The sequence below is a fragment of the Felis catus genome, chromosome D3 (genome assembly GCF_018350175.1).
Source record: "Felis catus isolate Fca126 chromosome D3, F.catus_Fca126_mat1.0, whole genome shotgun sequence".
Taxonomy (NCBI): domain Eukaryota; kingdom Metazoa; phylum Chordata; class Mammalia; order Carnivora; family Felidae; genus Felis; species Felis catus.
In genome coordinates, this window is record NC_058379.1 from 57,250,304 (window position 1) to 57,256,703 (window position 6,400).

Sequence of the window (6,400 nt, forward strand, 5' to 3'; positions counted from 1 at the left end):
ATCTGAAGTAGGTTCTAGGCTCTGGGCTGTCAACACAGAGCCTGATGTCGGGCTCGACTTCACGAACCGTGAGATCATGACCTGAGCTCAAGTTGGATGCTTAACTGACTGAGCCACCCAGGTGCCCCCTGAATTATTTTATTTCTGATCCAGTTACGATTGTGTTTTTCTCTCTTTAACATAGATTACAGCAACAGGGTTTCTGATGAACAATGACTACATTCCTAGGATCACCTTACCTGATGATATTATAAACAGAGTTAGCTATTTAGGATTCTTATACCTAATGACTCTAAACCCATATCTTCCTATAATAACACTGAATGTAAATGGACTAAATGCTCTAACCAAAAGACATAGGGTATCAGAATGGATAAAAAAACAAGACCCATCTATTTGCTGTCTACAAGAGACTCCTTTTAGACCTGAGGACACCTTCAGATTGAAAGTGAGGGGATGGAGAACTATCTATCATGCTACTGGAAGTCAAAAGAACAAGCTGGAGTAGCGATACTTATATCAGACAAACTAGACTTTAAAGTAAAGGCTTTAACAAGAGATGAAGAAGGCATTATATAATAATTACAGAGTCTATTCATCAGGAAGAGCTAACAATTATAAATGTCTATGTGCTGAATACGGGAGCTCCCAAATATATAAAACAATCACAAACATAAGCAACCTTATCGATAAGAATGTGGTAATTGCAGGGGACTTTAATATTCCACTTACAACAATGGACAGATCATCTAGACACAGGATCAATAAAGAAACATGGGCCCTGAATGATACATTGGATCAGATGGACTTGACAGATATATTTAGAACTCTGCATCTGCAGTGCACATGGAACATTCTCCAAGATAGATCACATACTGGGTCACAAAACAGCCCTTCATAAGTACAAAAGAATTGACATCATACCATGCACACTTTCAGACCACAATGCTATGAAACTTGAAATCAACCACAGGAAAAAGTCTGCAAAACCTTCGAAAGCATGGAGGTTAAAGAACACCCTACTAAAGAATGAATGGGTCAACCAGGCAATTAGAGAAGAAATTAAAAAATATATGGAAACAAATGAAGATGAAAATACAACAATCTAAACGCTTTGGGAGGTTAAGCGTCCGACTTCAGTCAGGTCACGATCTCACGGTCCGTGAGTTTGAGCCCCGCGTCAGGCTCTGGGCTGATGGCTCAGAGCCTGGAGCCTGTTTCCGATTCTGTGTCTCCCTCTCTCTCTGCCCCACCCCCGTTCATGCTCTGTCTCTCTCTGTCCCAAAAATAAAAAAATAAAAAAAAGTTGAAAAAAAAAATAAACGCTTTGGGATGCAGCGAAGGCAGTCCTGAGAGGAAAATACATTACAATCCAGGCCTATCTCAAGACACAAGAAAAATCCCAAATACAAAGTCTAACAGCACACCTAAAGGAAATAGAAGCAGAACAGCAAAGACACCCCAAACCCAGCAGAAGACAAGAAATAATAAAGATCAGAGCAGAAATAAACAATATAGAATCTAAAAAAGCCGTAGAGCAGATCAATGAAACCAAGAGTTGGTTTTTTTAAAAAATAAACAAAATTGATAAACCTCTAGCCAGGCTTCTCAAAAAGAAAAGGGAGATGACCCAAATAGATAAAATCATGAATGAAAATGGAATTATTACAACCAATCCCTCAGAAATACAAGCAATTATCAGGGAGTACTATGAAAGATTATATGCCAACAAACTGGACAACCTGGAAGAAATGGACAAATTCCTAAACACCCACACACTTCCAAAACTCAAACAGGAAGAAATAGAAAACTTGAACAGACCCATAACCAGCAAAGAAATTGAATCACTTATCAAAAATCTCCCAACAAATAAGAGTCCAGGACCAGATGGCTTTCCTGGGGGAATTCTATGAGACATTTAAAGCAGAGTTAATACCTATCCTTCTCAAGCTGTTCCAAAAAATATAAAGGGAAGGAAAACTTCCAGACTCATTCTATGAAGCCAGCATTACTTTGATTCCTAAACCAGACAGAGATCCAGCAAAAAAGAGAACTACAGGCCAATATCCCTGATGAATATGGATGCAAAAACTCTCAATAAGATACTAGCAAAACAAATTCAACAGCATATAAAAAGAATTATTCACCATGATCAAGTGGGATTCATTCCTGGGCTGCAGGGCTGGTCCAACATTCACAAATCAATCAATGTGATACATCACATTAATAAAAGAAAAGGTAAGAACCATATGATCCTGTCAATTGATGCAGAAAAAGCATTTGACAAAATTGAGCATGCTTACATAATAAAAACCCTTGAGAAAGTCGGGATAGAAGGAACGTACTTAAACATCATAAAAGCCATCTATGAAAAGCCCACAGCTAATATCATTCTCAATAGGGAAAAACTGAGAGCTTTCCCCCTGAGATCAGGAACATGACAGGGATGTCCACTCTCACCGCTGTTGTTGAACATAGTGTTGGAAGTGCTAGCATCAGCAATCAGACAACAAAAGGAAATCAAAGGCATCAAAATTGGCAAAGATGAAGTCAAGCTTTCACTTTTTGCAGATGACATGATATTAGACATGGAAAACCCGACAGACTCCACCAAAAATCTGCTAGAACTGGTACATGAATTCAGCAAAGTTGCAGGATACAAAATCAATGTACAGAAATCAGCTGCATTCTTGTACACTAATAATGAGGCAACAGAAAGACAAATAAAGAAACTGATCCCATTCACAACTGCACCAAGAATCATAAAATACCTAGGAATAAACCTAACCAAAGATGTAAAAGATCTGTATGCTGAAAACTATAGAAAACTTATGAAGGAAATTGAAGAAGATATAAAGAAATGCAAAAACATTCTGTGCTCACGGATTGGAAGAATAAATATTGTTAAAATGTCAATACTACCCAAAACTGTTTATACCTTCAATGCAATCCCAATCAAAATTGCACCAGCATTCTTCTCAAAGCTAGAACAAGCAATCCTAAAATTTGTATGGAACCACAAAAAAAAACCTGAAGAGCCAAAGTAATTTTGAAGAAGAAGACCAAAGCGGGAGGCATCACAATCCTAGACTTTAGCCTCTACTACAAAACTGTAATCATCAAGACAGCATGGTATTGGCACAAAAACAGACACATAGACCAATGGAATAGAGACTCCAGAATTGGACCCACAAAAGTATGGCCAACGTAATCTTTGACAAAGCAGGAAAGAATATCCAATGGAAAAAAGACAGTCTCTTTAACAAATGGTGCTGGGAGAACTGGGCAGCAACATGCAGAAGGTTGAAACTAGACCACTTTCTCACACCATTCACAAAAATAAACTCAAAATGGATAAAGGACCTGAATGTGAGACAGGAAACCATCAAAACCCTAGAGGAGAAAGCAGGAAAAAACCTCCCTGACCTCAGCTGCAGCAATTTCTTACTTGACACATCCCCAAAGGCAAGGGAATTAAAAGCAAAAATGAACTATTGGAACCTCATTAAGATAAAAATCTTCTGTACTGCAAAGGAAACAACCAACAAAACTAAAAGGCAACCAACGGAATGGGAAAAGATATTTGCAAATGACATATCGGACAAAGGGCTAGTATCCAAAATCTATAAAGAACTCTCCAAACTCCACACCCGAAAAACAAATAATCCAGTAAAGAAATGGACAGAAAACATGAATAGACACTTCTCTAAAAATTTTTTTTCACACCCGAAAAACAAATAATCCAGTAAAGAAATGGACAGAAAACATGAATAGACACTTCTCTAAAAATTTTTTTTTTCCAACGTTTATTTATTTTTGGGACAGAGAGAGACAGAGCATGAACGGGGGAGGGGCAGAGAGAGAGGGAGACACAGAATCAGAAACAGGCTCCAGGCTCTGAGCCATCAGCCCAGAGCCTGACGCAGGGCTCGAACTCACGGACCGCGAGATCGTGACCTGGCTGAAGTCGGACGCTTAACCGACTGCGCCACCCAGGCGCCCCAGACACTTCTCTAAAGAAGACATCCAGATGGCCAACAGGCACAGAAAAGATGCTCAATGTCTCTTCTTATCAGGGAAATACAAATCAAAACCACATTCAGATACCACCTCACACCAGTCAGAGTGGCTAAAATGAACAAATCAGGAGACTATAGATGCTGGAGAGGATGTGGAGAAACGGCAACCCTCTTGCACTGTTGGTGGGAATGCAAATTGGTGCAGCTGCTCTGGAAAACAGTGTGGAGGTTCCTCAAAAAATTAAAAATAGATCTACCCTATGACCCAGCAATAGCACTGCTAGAAATTTACCCAAGGGATACAGGAGTGCTGATGCATAGGGGCACGTGTACCCCAATGTTTATAGCAGCACTTTCAACAACAGCCAAATTATGGAAAGAGCCTAAATGTCCATCAACGGATGAATGGATAAAGAAATTGTGGTTTATATACACAATGGAGTACTATGTGGCAATGAGAAAGAATGAAATATGGCCTTTTGTAGCAACGTGGATGGAACTGGAGAGTGTTATGCTAAGTGAAATAAGTCATACAGAGAAAGATACCATATATTTTCACTCCTATGTGGGTCCTGAGAAACTTAACAGAAGACCATGGGGGAGGGGAAGGAAAAAAAGAAAAGGTTAGAGAGGGAGGGAGCCAAAACATAAGAGACTCTTAAAAACTGAGAACTGAGGGTTGATGGGGTGTGGGAGGGAGAGGAGAGTGGGCGATGGGTATTGAGGAGGGCACCTGTTGGGATGAGCGCTGGGTGCTGTATGGAAGCCAATTTGACGATAAATTTCATATTTAAAAAAAAGGATTCTTGTACCTATATCCATTTTTTTCTTTTTCTACACAATCCTATAGTTTTGTGAGGGCCTGAGATTTTATCCAATTTAGAAGCTGCAAGCAAGCCTGAGATATTTCAGGGATAATGGCTGAAGACATGAGACTTCCGGGACACAAAGGATTTGACTGCTCACAGCATAGCAAGCATTTGCATCGGTACTTCTTGACCCCAAATCCTACAGTAGCAAAGTGAAAGGTCTCCAGTGGATGTTGTACATGGTATAAATCTGTGTAGCAGCTGAACCTGGGGAATTCACCTCATATACAAGCCTGATCTTTGTCTCTGACCTCATCCTTCAATGTTGTTGACTGAGAAATGACCCAAGCAAAGAGTGGTCAGGGTCCTCCATTCTTGACCTAGCTAGCAAGAATGTAGGGAGTCTTAGGGCACCAGGTAGACTGCCTTTCCCAGCACGGTTTTATTTCAAGCTTACACTACCCTCAATTAACATGGTGAACATTCTTTTTTTCTAATCCCAGAAGCTATTTAAATAAATAACCTAGGGATTTATGTGCTGCTTGAAGTTTTGGTAAAATTCACAGCAAACAATGCCTTGTCTGGGAGGAGGAAGGCGGGAGTTTCGACAGGATTATTTTAACAGTAATTGACTTTCTATTTTTTTCTTGAGTGGCCACTTTCCAGAAAATTAATCCACAAAGTTTTCAAGTATACATAATCTACTCTATGCATTTTTCATTCAAGGTATTACTTGTGCCTTTTTCTATCAGTCTTTTAAGTTTTCCCTACCCTTCCCCCACTCCCTGCCTGATCAGCTTGTTTCATATTCTACAGCTCCTACATTTTTTTTTTAAACATTTATTCATTATTGAGAGACAGAGGGAGACAGAGCGTGAGCATGGGAGAGGCAGAGAGAGGGGAGACAGAATCCAAAGCAGGCTCTATGAGCTGTCAGCACACAGCCCGGCGTGGGGCTCAAACTCACAAACCGTGAGATCATTGCCTGAGCTCAAGTTGGACACTCAACCGACTGAGCCACCCAGGCGCCCCCCTACATTTTCTTCTCATCTCCATTCTCCCCCATATGGAGCCATGGAAACTACTTAAATCTTCCACAGATCTACAAAGGAGTTTAACCTGGAGTAGGAATTATTTCCAGTTCATTGTTTTGTGGGCTGGTCCTGCACACCTTCCACCTTCAGAGTCTATGAAGTCTGTGTTCCCCAAACTCAAGGAACATTTCCAGCTCTTCCAGAACTTCCTCATCTTGCAGTGATTTAGTAGTAGCAGTAAGGTAGGTCTGTGGGCAGAAGTCTGAAGCACAGTAATCATTGAACTAGAGGAGACGCCTCATGTCATGCTTTGAGGCACCCTAAATCCAAGTCATTCTCTGGTTACCCATATCCATCCCTGTCACTTGGTTTGGGGAATAGAAATGATAGTCCAATTGACTCTCAGTAGGCCATCGGGTTTTGTCCAATTTTCTTCTGATTCTCTAGAACGTAGGGTATCAATGCTTCTCGGGCTTAAGGCCCTGGTTGTTATAAAAGAAAAACTAGGGGCAGCTTGGAACAGATTGTGGATCATTGT